Source organism: Macrobrachium nipponense, chromosome 44, assembly GCF_015104395.2.
Source record: "Macrobrachium nipponense isolate FS-2020 chromosome 44, ASM1510439v2, whole genome shotgun sequence".
NCBI lineage: Eukaryota > Metazoa > Arthropoda > Malacostraca > Decapoda > Palaemonidae > Macrobrachium > Macrobrachium nipponense.
This window is the reverse complement of record NC_087221.1, coordinates 52,162,656-52,176,382: the sequence shown is the minus strand read 5'-3', so window position 1 is coordinate 52,176,382 and position 13,727 is coordinate 52,162,656. Positions and strand designations below refer to the sequence as shown.

Here is a 13,727-nt window from a genome sequence, read left to right as displayed (position 1 = left end):
ACTGGAGTCAAGCAAGAGCCCTAATCCCATGTAATGACACAGTTAAAAGGAATATCATTGAATCTTGTTTCATCAAGAATCCATATAAAAGAAAATGTTCTGAATTTAAGTCTTGGTTTATTTGTAAACTTGATGCTTTCATTATGAAAAAAGTTGTAGATAAATATAAGCAACAAAATTAATATATTCAGTTTTTACATGTTTTGGACTGTAAAGAAACTGTAATTTCGGTTAGGGTCAATCTGTTTAGGTTTGTGACCGTGTGATATCCGATAATCCTGGATTATCTCTTTTTAATTTTTACCCTTTTGACACTTAACCATCTGGTATTCTTGATCTTGTTGTGTACCTGAGACCTTTCTCTACAATTGTATTTCATTCGCTCCTTGACAATGTCTTAGTAAAGACGAAAGCGCTTGGATTTCTGACTATCATTTTCCTGTGAAATTCGCTTATATATATATATATATATATATACTATATATATATATATATATATATATATATATATATATATATATATATATAAATAATTATATATTATATGTTTGTGTGCGTGTCCTTGCATATGCTTTTGACACTCGGCGTGCTTGGTTTAGATACAAACGACCTGTGAATTTATGCATGTTGTGTATGCTTACAGATAAATTAGGTATGCTCAGTATATACATCATCTGTGTACGTATAGCATAGTTCTAAGGTGTCTTCAAAGACATGTCTGTAGTAGTCTCTCTCTCTCTCTCTCTACTCTCATCTCTCTCTCATCTCTCTCTCTCTCTCTCTCTCTCTCTCTATAAATTCTCTCGGAAATGTAGCACTCTCCAATAAATGGATTTTGCCCTGAAAGGAGCAGCATGTCTGTGATCATTCTTGGAAATGCGTGAAATATGGCGTTGCAGCACATTCCTTCCGTGGAAGCTGTCATGAATCTTCTACTCATTTTATTTTTTTCGCGGAATATGTTTTTTTTTTCCTGCCTTTTGGAAATTCCGGGTCTTTATTCTCTGCGGCTCTCTCTCTCTCTCTCTCTCTCTCTCTCTTCTTCTTCTTCTTCTTCTTCTTCTTCTTCTTCTTCTTCTCCTCCTCGCGTGGGCTGGAACGTAACGTTTCAAGAAGTATTCCTGGAAGTTATGGCCATTTGACGTGTTTCTTATCAAGGCCTTGGCTTTATATGAAACTACTACGGTTAATAATAATAATAATAATAATAATAATATAATAATAATAATAATAATATTTTCTAATTGGACTGTTTTGTGTATATATATATATATATATATATATATATATATATATATATATATATATATATATATATATAATATTTATATATATATATGTGTGTTTGTGTTTGTGTGTGTACTGTAGTTCGTAAATTGGCTTGTTGCTAGTTTACTATATCGATGAATGCAATGTGTTTTTAAATGAAAAAGTCTAAATATGGTTTCAAAGGCAATTTTAGATTTATGACAGCGAATTTGATTTCCATCCATCAGCAGTAACGTTGTAATGTTTCTCTTTGGTGAAATGGATTGAAATTCCCTTCCGAAATTAAATGTATAGCTTTTATTGTCGAAATAGATTATACCCAATATTACATTATTTGCTTCAAAGTTTACGAAATGTAATTTATGACGTTGTAAACCGTACGGACGGGAGGGTTTTTTTTATACCCTACCGTCATGAACCAAAGGAAATACATGAAATAAAACAATGAAAATGAAAAATTCTGACTTGAAATAGAGATTATGGAAAGGAAAAATACTAATACATAAAAAAAAGCTAATGAACACAGGGTGAAAAAAAAACATCGTAAATTAACAAACGAGAAGCAGGATACATTAGATGAACAGACGGGCCAAACGTATTAGAATCAAAATAAAAACAAATAAATAATGCTCCAAAGTTTCTTCGGCGCAATCAAGTTTTCTGCACAGCGTATAATGCTGTATGAATCGCGGCCCGTGAAACTTTCAGCCACGGCAAGCTGGTGGCCTGTCCTATAGCGTTGCTAGACTCACAATCATGACTGTCTTTAAACTTGAATTAAATAAAAACTACTGAGGCTAGAGGGCTGCAGTTTGGTATGATTGATGATTTCAGGGTGGACGGTAAACATACCAATTTTCAGCCCTCTAGCCTCATTAGTTTTTAAGATCTGAGGGCGGACAGAAAAAGTGCAGAAGGGCAGAGAAAGCCATCTAAGTAGTTTTCTTTCACAGAAGACTAAAAAGTTAATTATTATCATACAGAAGACTAAAAAGATAAATATTATCTGGGGAAAGGAAAAAAGGATAAAGAGCGCTTGCGAGAGACGAGAGGGACTTCTTAATGTCTGCCTCAGGGTCGACTTACCTGGGATAAGAATTTTTTTGCATTTTTTGGGAGGCTGTTATGAGATGACTTTAAGTTAATGGACGGCGTCGGACGGTATCTCATCATGTATGCTGGAGGCAGGCCTTGCTACTGTCGTGGGGGTATGGATAACGCACGCTTACAAGCTAACATGAAAAGGTACAAAACGTAATGCGTGTTACATTTCATTGCTGTTATCGTTACTAGACGTGTACATGTCTGTACAAAAGCAAGGCAATATTTATGTGATTTTGAAATTTCATGTTAATCATTTTGTATCACATAACTGAAGTAAGTTGGCAGTCCTTGGCATGACAGTGGGTCGAAATAACTCGATCATGTACCGTGCCTAAAGCGTGTTATAAAAAAAAAATCGCCAAACGACCAGCATTAAGCTGGTTAAAATAAAAATGATTTATACCGAGGGTTTTTTCAGAGTTCCGCTGCATTAAATTCCCTGTTGTAAAATTCTAACGCGAGAATTTTTCGAAATGGTTAACTGTTAATGCATGGCACCCAGGGGATTGCACAGTTGTGTATCATTTACCATATAGTCGGTGTTCTGTGACTTGCCTCTGTAGAGAAATACGTTTGTCCGCGTAAACGAGCATCACATTGCGCAGCGAAATACTTCCCTTCAAAGGATACAGTCTTTTTTTATCTAAGCATTTCCCGCCTCTATTCTGTTGCGTTTTATATGACAAAAAAATGTCATGTTCGTGAATGTTATTTGTGTTATTATAGAATTATTTTGAATAGTTTTGCATATTAGTAGACATCAATCGAATTCACAGTAATGTTTGCTGTAAAACTGCTTATGAGAATTCAGAGTAAATCTAATTGTCTCGAGATAGCAAAATTTTAACCTAATTCGACGAACTGTGATGTCTGCTCTGCATTCGTTACCATAATCTTCGTTTATATAAAACTCATCTTGCTATACGAAATAAAATCAACATCGGCTTGATTCAGCAGGTTGAGAAATAAAAGGAAAAAGTATATAATTGTATGTTCATATTTACTACAAGGACCCATTCGAAGAGATGCTTATTAATATATGTTTTTGCAAATGCTCTGAATTTGAGAACGTTTTCTCTAAAAGGCTTGTATATAACGTAATGAGAATTTCCGTCGGAGCTGTACTTTTCGTAATATATTAAAAGAAATGTTTGCAGTCAGGACAAAAGGCCTTTTGTGTTTTAGCATACTGCCAAGTATACACTTCCGGTTGTTCCAAACAGGAGTTAGGATTAGCATTTTGATTGTTCAGTGGAAACTGGTTCAGTCGCGTTTCCAGCACCAAACAAAAGTTTGGAGCTGTGGTGGTTACTTCTTGTTGTTATTTTAAATATTTGTCTTTACTGTCGAGTTAGTTTTTTTAGTTAATTCTGGAGACTTGTTCTTTATTAAGGTGCATTCTTTGTAGTATATTTTTCCTTTCTGTTCCATAGCAATATATATATACTATATATATATATATATATATATATATATATATATATATATATATATATATATATATATATATATATAATATATATATATATATAGAGAGAGAAGAGAGTAGAGAGAGAGAGAGAGAGAGAGAGAGAGAGAGAGTTATCATAAATGCCGTATGTACCCAAAATTTAATCTGATATTTTGTGTAGCCTCCACCGATGCTCACACGGTAGGGGTCTTCTTCTTCCCCTTTATTATTATAATTAAATATCATAATCTTTTGGGGTAGGGACGTCTGTCTCACTATTAGGCGCATGTAAAGGGTACAGAATGAAATTGCCTTGGCCCTGCCCAGCGCCCATTGTGTTCTCTTTTTGCCCTAATGTCGGGCTTTCCGTCTCTACAGACTCATATTGCCCTAATTTTTATCGGTATGTGTGCAACGACATATATTTACTCAAGTTAGAAACTTCCAACAAAACTTGTGGGCATGAGACGCGAGATAATTATCCAGCGGCAAAACACGTTCATTACTCCGCAGGTCCCCAGTGAAGGAGAATTTAGCAATAAGAGTCCGCTAAGCGCTTCGATTCGCGACTTGATTGCCAATAAGTGCCATATGCCATTGCCCTATACGCTGAAGTGAGCTCTACTGCCACTTCTGGCGAACTTTCGGGATCTGGTGTGAGTGACAGCGGTCTTATTGGGTCCCGAAGAGGTAGTAGAACGCTCCAAGAAGAGGTACATTGAGGACGAAATTGTTGGGCATTTTCTGAGACATACAATTTTCATTTTCGTATGTGGAATACAACTGAATATATATATATATATATATATATATATATATATATATATATATATATATATAATATATATATATATATATATACTTATAAACCATCTTTTAAAGAGGGGTGACCATTCACAACTTTTTAAAAAACTGCTCTCATCGCAGCAGTGTTTAAATATTCCAAAAATGAAATCCCAAATTCTGTTTGTCTATGTTTAAGCTAGACTGCCAGTAAATTGTAGGATTGACATTTAGTTTTTCTACAAATCTCCCGGAAATTAATGTGAAAGTAAACGAAATTACATAAGTATTTCAATAAAAGTTTCGTAAGAGAGCAGTTTTTAAAAAAAGCAGAAGTAGATAGGCTTCCTAGTCTGAGGTATTCCACATCAACTGATAGGTTTGTGTCGGGGGGTTCCTTCCCCAAGCAGGGATTTGCTTGTGCGAGCGAAACTAAGATGATTTCCAACAATCTCACTGAAAAAAGGGGGTTCAAAACGTAATCTTCACTCAAATGCCGGTAAAGATCATAGCCAGAAACGGTGAATATATCATTTCATTCGAGTTTGTAAGCATCCAGAGGTAAAGCCGCACACAAAAAAAACTTCAGATTCATGAATGATTTCAAGAGTTCAGACTCAGGAACAGAAGAGACGAACACTACACCAAACCAGCAATTGCCAGGATGTGGCGAGGAGAGCTGGAGGTCTATCAAATCTTTAGAATACTCGGTCGTCAAGCTCGGTTTCTGATATGTCGAAGCGTGATAGTACGCGTACACCAACTGGTAAGTGTACATCTAGCAAATTTACCCAGTCCCGTAAAAAAAAACTGGCTTTCGGAAGAGTGCGATATTAATTTCTGTCTGAGAATCTATTCATTGGGCAGGTTTTCAAAATTATTTGGCAGCTGAGCTATCCGATTTGGCTAGCATTCCGAGGCTAGCAATCCGGTGCCTCGGTGTGGCATGTCGAAAAAGGAGAGAAAATGTATGCCCTTGCTTTCCGTTCATTGTTTTCTCTTTCTCCCTGCAGTTCATATGCAATAAGTATACAGTATTCGGTTACCATAGTAATGCAGTAATAAATGATAGGGGCTTTGATTTGAGGAAACTACTCGTTTACCGTGCCTCACTCAACTTGCCATAGAGAGAGAGAGAGACTCGTCTTCAAGTTACATTCCAGATTGTTGATTTTTTTGTATTTATGACGCGCAATTACGAGACCGCAGAGGAGTTTAAAGCAAGGTCATAAAAAGCCTTAGCCAGGTCAAATACTCCTCTTGTTCATTCCATGCCACCTGACGTAATGTGACTGGGCAGTCGTGCAGATGGGAGACAAGAAGGGTGGGTGGGAACATGGGTGGGAGGTCGGCGACACAATAGGTCACGGGAAAGTGGGCGAGGTCTGTGAGAAAAAGGTCTTCGACGACAAAATGGTTTGCAAGACGATGGGTGACAAGGAGTTGGGTGGGAAGAAGATGGGTGACAAGAAGATGGGCGAGGAGAAAGAAAAAGGAGAGAAACTCGGGTTCTAGGTAGGAGTCGCACGGGAGGAAACGGATCCTGGTGGGGGAAGGGGGGATGGGGGTAGGGAACCTGAGGTACGGGGGGGAACCTATTGATCTTTCTCCCGCCCTCCCGCATCCGCAGTGTGCGTGTGTCTGTGCGTGAGTCCGTGCGTGTCCGTTTTACTAGGCTGGAGGGATCCAAATCCCAGGTATGCTCTGCAAATGGAGTTACTGAAGGAAGGAAAAAAGTTATCCCGGTGTAAAGATCACCCTCTCCCGCCCCTTTTTGCTGGCCGAGCCCTTTTTGCCATTCGGGACCCGTGATGATTTGAATTTTAACCTGGATATCGTCAAACGTTGTCTATCTTTAAAAAAAAGTACGCGCTTTTTCACGGAATAAACAACGAAACTTTCAACGTTACCTCTAAAAGTGCGCGAGGGTTTCGTACGCACGTTCCATCTAAATGGGCCCCTAACCTAATAACCTACCTCACCTGTGTTATAGTACTCAAGGTCTATAGACCTAGGAAGTACTAACTCCTTTTTCTATCAAATTCTCCGCGGGTGAAACTCCGAAACCGGATGGAGTTTAAAAGTTTGTTTCGAACAAACCCCCTTATCGTAGGGGAATCAGTTCTAATGCGATAAACCTTTCATTCCCATGTGGCGGCTAATCAAAGAAAGGTACTACAGTTGGCCGTTCGATTGGCTCGGGGTACTGTTCTGTCTTCAACTTTGTGTAGGTCGGTGACTGAAACTTCACGTCTGCTGCGTTGCTTGCAGAGTACCGAATCGCCGAAGGGGGTCAACAAATGAATACGTTGTATTTTGTTTTGAACAGTTGCTGGAAAACAAAAAACCCATACAGTTCGTGCGTCTCTTGCATAAATATTTCGTTATTACAAAATTCTATAAAGCGATTTGAAGTAACGATCAATACAATATGCGTACTTCAACTGCGTATGACATTTTTTTAAAAATTGGATAACATAGCATCACACAACACATTCTGATTCAAGTCTACGACCTTATAGCATAATTTCGAAAATTCTGCTAAACTTTTTGTTCTACATGTTCACGTGTAAGAGAACCGACCCAGTGAAGTGACCCTGAGGTAATTCCAGATTTTCTTTGCTGAAGAAACAACATAACACCCAGGAGCAGATATTTGAGTGGCAGAACCTTTAGGTCGAGTGGAAAAACAACGACAAAGTTTATTTTATTTTCCACGATCGATGTGTGTCATTGTATAGAAAGAGACTGGTTCAAGTCAAGTTATTCACGAAAGTATTGTCTACACTTTCAGTTCCAGAAAGCATAGAGGTCTCTTGCACATGGATCAGAAGTTACTCATACCTGGTATAACTTGGAAACTGTCAAGACTAAGGATTAAATTCAGCTCTTGTCCTGGAGGACAGCAGGAAATAGCCCTCAGAGGGAAAAGGGACAGAAATGACCCATACATGGAAACGTTTCTCGTGAAAAGAATGTTTCTGGGAAAATTAGGAAAATATTTTTTTGAAGTATAATATGTTTTGGGGGGTGTTACCCCTTTTTGAAATTTGACCAAAGTTTTGCTCGGTTAGAATTTACTACATTTTCTCCAAGCATTAAATTTTACAAGGATTTTTTTTTTCCAGCCATTTACGTTACCTGGGTCGTGTCTCCCCTAACATCAACCCTTCCGCCGTCCGCCCCTCTCTTCCCAACCTCCTTTTTTCATTCCAGAGATCATGCTCAGCTCTCTGCAGCTAAGAGCAGCGTAAGATTCCGAATATAGTTGGGGTGAGATGGAAAAGAAAGAGTGGTCGAGAATTGAAACCAAGGACAAAGTAGCGAAGTGTTGAATGCAGCATATGATTTTAAGATGTTGTAAAAGACCCGAATCATTTCACACAAACTGTCTCCCCTTCGATTGTGATCTCTCGGAGCTCTTAAGAGACCTGACATAGATTTACAGAGAGCGTTGGCCATCCGCAGACCTTCGAGTATAAGAGTATTTTTATCCCGGGTTTTTGTCCTTCGATGAAATCACGGTATTTGTTGGCCATCCGCCAACTCCCTCTTCAGGCAGAAATGTGGGTCATAAACGTTTCTTGCCAATCTCAATTTGCCGAAAAGTATCTGAATGGGATATTTGGTTCTGTTCCAGGCTGTAAACTTGTGACTCCAAGACGAAAATCACGATCATGCGTGCATGCGTCAACATTCTTTCGTGCACCCTTTTTCTCGCGCGTGTTTGTGAGCGTACCTACGAGTACATCTGTACGTGTTTATCATTTGCGTATTTTCTTACGTAAAATTTCCACTCGGCGTTTTTAGAAGTTGATTAAGCCGCAGTGCAATAGAAGAGTATGACAGCATTGCATATATGCATAATGTGCAGTCCTCTGCACAAAGTTAATAAAAGTAGCAATAAAACGCAGCTGTCTGTCGCCGCAACCGTATTAAGCACACCTTGGTCATTTCGCTCTGCGCCACTCCACCAAAGCAGCAATAAATGCTGACACGGTCCACCAATGGCCTTTTCCCAATAAGCTCAAAACTCATCATTGCATTTTGTCGTTCGTCTTTTGGGATGCTTACGTTGAAGGTAAAGAGATTCAGTGTGTATAACCATCAAACTTTAAAAGGGTTAGGAAGCTAGTAATCCTTGGAGGGCACGGTTGGATGTCGAGTTACTTATTCTGTTGCAAACCTGATTAATATAATAACCTTCCCCCTTTCAAGAGGCGGAGGAATAGCTTCCCTTGTGATGGGGACCTACCATCTTATCTCTTCCCTCATGGTCTCGTTTCATCTTGTGAGGCTCTTAGATAAGGCCAAGAAGTATGTCATTGGCAAAAAGATTGACAACCAGTCGGTATCACCTCATGTTTCGTTCATTGTTCTACTGAGCTCATGGCGTCTGTGATTAAATCACAAACACTGATTATTATTTAGTATTTTTTATTTCATTTACTGCAACAAACCTCCTCTTTAATTCCCGGTGTGTTAGATACGTAAAATGTACAAATGATGCCAGTGGATCACTTGTTTTTCTATATCCATAGGGGATGATAGCACTGAAATAGCTAATCGTATCGCCCCGTTGAAGTCCAAGTCCAAAGAGTTTCAGCACCGAGACGGTGGGATATCTAACCAAAATGGAATGAATTGAGTGGAAGGAAACCGGGAACATTTATGTTAATTTAGAATGAGATGTTTGATGCACCTGCGGGACGTCTCCCTCCCGTTTATGAAAGCGGCGTTTTGTATGCAAATGAAGTCTGTTGCTTCTTATTCATAAGAGCGCTCGCATGCAATACGAGGCTGAAGGCCTGCAAAAACAACTGTATTCTGGCCACTATAACTAGATGCAGTGTTTATTCCAAAGGCTATTATCTACAGAGTAATGTATAATTCGTCATGGTATCTACCAATATTCATTTATTGAGAACCATTTATAAATACTGCATCGCCTAGGTTTCTAATTTTCGCACAACTCAAAACCATTGTGGTTTGATGTTACTCCGTCTGTTTAGACACGAGTTTCCAGTTTCGTAACGATGACATCAAAAATGGTTTGCGAGCTAATATAAAAATCACCCTTGGGTACTCAGTGCTAATTAGTTCATCTATTACTCTTTATGAAGGATAAAATTATGCCCTTGTGCTGTCTTGTTTTTTCTAGATGGTAGATTTTTATTTGCAGTCCCTCTCGTCATCAAAACTTAATAGTGACTTCAACTACTGACAAAATAAATTTAGATCATTTCAACAGTAGCGATCCCACTATTTTTCAAGACAATATTATACGTCTTTGATTTATATATATATATATATATATATATATATATATATATATATATGATATATATATATATATATATATATATATACACACACACATATATATATTACACACACACATATATATATATAATATATATACACACACACACACACACACACACTTAATAATATATGATATATATATATATATATATATAGATATATATATATATATATAATATCAAAGTGGTATGATATTGTCTTGAAAAATAGTGGGTTCGCTATCCTGAGATGATCCATAAATGTTAATGATTACTTATACTACTGAAAAAAAAACACATTTTAATGGCATGATAAGTACAAGCTACGCTGAAGTAATCGTGAAACCGTGGAAAAACTTCATCCCTTAGGAAAGATAAGGATGAGAACGTGCTTTTTAAAGAGGGTTTTGCCTTTGACTTCGTGATAATGTGAATAATTTAGTTGTTTCAAAAATGCGTCATCACAATATTATTGTTTAACTGTTTTGTATTCCGTTTGTAGTCTAACCTTTGTTACGATTTTGAAAACTTGTTACAAAACAGAAACGTACTTTTATTATTATTATTATTATTAATTTTTAGTGGATTCGAATTTACAACGTCCTTCTTTATCAAGCGGCGTGCTGTAGTTCCAGCGTAGTTCACACGAAGAAAGTAGATTTTGATGTATAGAAACTTTGTTTATATGAATTTTTACATTTTGTTCTTTATAAGTGTTTACATACGTATTAATCGAAAATTTTTTTTTTACATTGTGTTCTTTTAAGTTTTAAATACGCATCAATCGAACTTATTTTGCGCACACACATATAATATATATATAGATATATATATATATAATATATATATATAAATAATTATATATATATGTGTGTGTGTGTGTGTGTGTGGTGTGTGTGTGTGTGGTGTGTGTGTGTGTGTGTGTGTGTGTGTGTGTGTGTAATTAATCTAACGTGTTCGTAGGTTCATAATGATTCTAATAACGTGCAGAATTCTGCTCGTAATTTACATAACAGTGGTCATAATCCTTAAATGATTTCATCAATTCAGAATCTTGAGTGAAAGTTTAATTCCAGTAACGTAATACTGGTGTTCTCTTAAGGCGACTTCGAAAACGACCGTCAAGGGAGCGACGTAAATGCACCCACGTGTTTGCAATGCGCCAGCTCTCCCAGCAGCGAACAGCAAAGTATAAGAAACAGAGATCTGCTTTGTGCTCGAGACCGAGTCAAGAGCGAAGTCAAATTTTGTACACTAAAGCGTTCATTCATAACTAACCTGCTAGTTGTTGTTTTCGTGGCCGTTTGAAAGGGAGAGGTTGGATGCATGCCCTTTAAGAACACTTTTTCTCACTCTCTCTCTCTCTCTCACTCTCAACCGTTCTCGTTTGCGTTGATAATTGAAAGTCCTCCGACAACACCGCCTATGGTTGCCTGAAAATCAGTCGCATGGCCACGCACACACCCTTAAATCAATGACGAGATAGACGAAACCGTACGGCGGGGGCTCTTGGTTCGGTAGACGTCCAGTTCGTTTTCGAATTCAGCCCGAAACTAAAAAGAGGTCAACAATTTGAAAGTGAGAGGGAGCGCGTGTGGAGGCGGACTTAGAGGAGGAGCGGCGTCCCCTTCACTCTCCAAGGACCACTGGGACACTGGTCTTCGGTTTAGCAGAATCAGCAGTGAGCTGACAGTAGCAGACACGCGATCTGGTTGGTTGGAGGGGTATTTTGCTACCCGTTATCGTACACAGCTTTCAAGTTGTCTTACTGAAATTAGGCTCGTCGTTGTTTAGTTTCCTTTTGGTAATTTGTCATTAAAATATGCAAGTCTTATGTATGATTTTATCGAAATACACGTCCTTTTTCACAATGTAGTTGTCTATGAAGTGAAAACAGCGGTTTATTTTTTAGAGTAACGCCAAAACACCATTCAGATTTGCTGTTTGTCGAATTATCTAATTATTTATTAGCATCTTGCATGTTTGAAGTACAGACTTTCTGTTGAGTGTCCTTCACTGTTTATTTAATTTTAGGACTTCGCTGTTGAATAAAGGATATTGAAGTGCTAGGACTCATGTGAACGACTTAGTTCCCACAAAAATATATTAAAAGAAATATTTAAATACCCGTTAGAAACGTGATGACCGTCCTTTAGTTCTTGTAGGACTTCCACGATAGCACGAGCTATCGAACGCGACGGATGGTTATCGTGCAGCCTGAAGTCATCGCACCCTGACACCCGCCTTGCTTAACCGGCTCTTCTCACGCTCTCATTGAAATAAAATAACGATTTATAGAAAATCTCCCGATAAGATTAACTCATTTTTCTTCGTCAGTTTCCTTTCTTCTTTTCGGGGAAAGATAACGAAAAACTTCGTCTTCTGTCAAGGAGAAATGATTTGGGGTTTTCTTCCCTGTCATTTTTTCATTGGAAATAGGTTTAAGTCACACAAGAGATAATGGGTCTTGAAATGCTATTTATGGAGTTCAGGTGGTAATTTAATTAATATAACTGGAACAAAGCAGTGTGTCGCTAATTTGCTTGAGAGATAATGAATGTCGCCTGCGTGAATTTTTTATAGTAGTTGTTCCCTCATAAAATGGAAACCTCAATTCCTTAATAAAACAGGACTTCATATTTCTGTGCTCCTTGACTTAATGGTAAACTAATGAGAATGTGTCTTTCATATCACCATCTACTTTTTTTTTTTTTTTTTTTTTTTTTTTGCTGCGCGCGACGCCTGGTGTGACTATAAAAGAGTAAAGTATACAAGGATTTACGAGACCCTAGAAGGTTGATTGCACATCAAGCATAGAATGAATGGTGTGCTTCGTTCTATCCTCCAAATTGCACCCCGTTCATTCCATAAACACCTTATGTGGATTACCATATACTGTCCATTATATTATTTAAAAAAAAAATTCCGTTAAGTCGTGTTTAAGTCGAAATTGCATTCTGTAAAAGATGAAATATCGTTAAGACCGGGCTTTTCAACAAAATCGCTGTTTTAGCCCCAGACATTGAACGAATATTACTCCGGGCGAAGCGGTAAAAAGAGACATTATTACCTTTTTATTATAAATGATGATGATGCCCTCAGAAGAAGAGAGCTTTACGAGCGTTGCAGAGGATACTTAAAAGGGGCAATAGAAGTCCGTAGATTCGTGACGTCTCTCTCTCTCTCGCCGCAGAGAAAACTCTCGTAGGTAAGATTAATCATTAGATCACCTGGTTAATATTGATATAATTTCACAACCTCTCTCTCTCTCATAGAATTTATGGAGTTTGCAATCAAACGAATGTTTTGCGTAAGCCCATCCCCGTCCATATAATTAAATATCTCATTATCTTTTGCCATTTTTCTGACAACCAATTTTATTTGAATATATACACATTTTATTTTACTTTAATCAGCTTGCGCAAAAGTAAACATTTACTTCATTTGCCATTGCGTATGGATTTTCTCATGGTTTATGCTATAAAAAAATTTTTTTTTTCCTTTCCTTTTTTTATGTAAGATTAGACTTTCCTTTTACCAGTAACATTTACCAAAGTTATCAACGTGCCTTTTTTAATATTCGTTTGTAAATACATGAATATTTACATGCCTGTGCGCGTACAAATAAGTCTGCATTTTGCTTCTCCAAAGAACAAGTAATAAAGGAAGGAAATGAGAGAGGAGTTGACATTCTCTCTCTCTCTCCCCACGGTCAGAGGGAAAGAACAGACCCTGTTGTGAAGTTTCAGGGTGCTTGACATATTTCAAAGGGCAATGTCCAAAATGATTCTTTTAAAAAATGCACTTTTCTGTTGGAA

At 37.6% G+C, this 13,727-nt stretch overlaps 1 protein-coding gene across 1 annotated transcript in view; it reads right to left on the bottom strand.

Annotated features, from left to right (window-relative positions):
• The window catches only part of LOC135204372 (uncharacterized), a 106,351-nt gene extending 94,783 nt beyond the window's left edge, over nucleotides 1-11,568 (bottom strand). Inside the window, 1 exon segment of the mRNA XM_064234596.1 lies at nucleotides 11,188-11,568. The gene's annotated coding sequence lies outside the window, so the exon portion shown is untranslated.
• Between the last annotated feature and the right edge of the window lie 2,159 nt (nucleotides 11,569-13,727).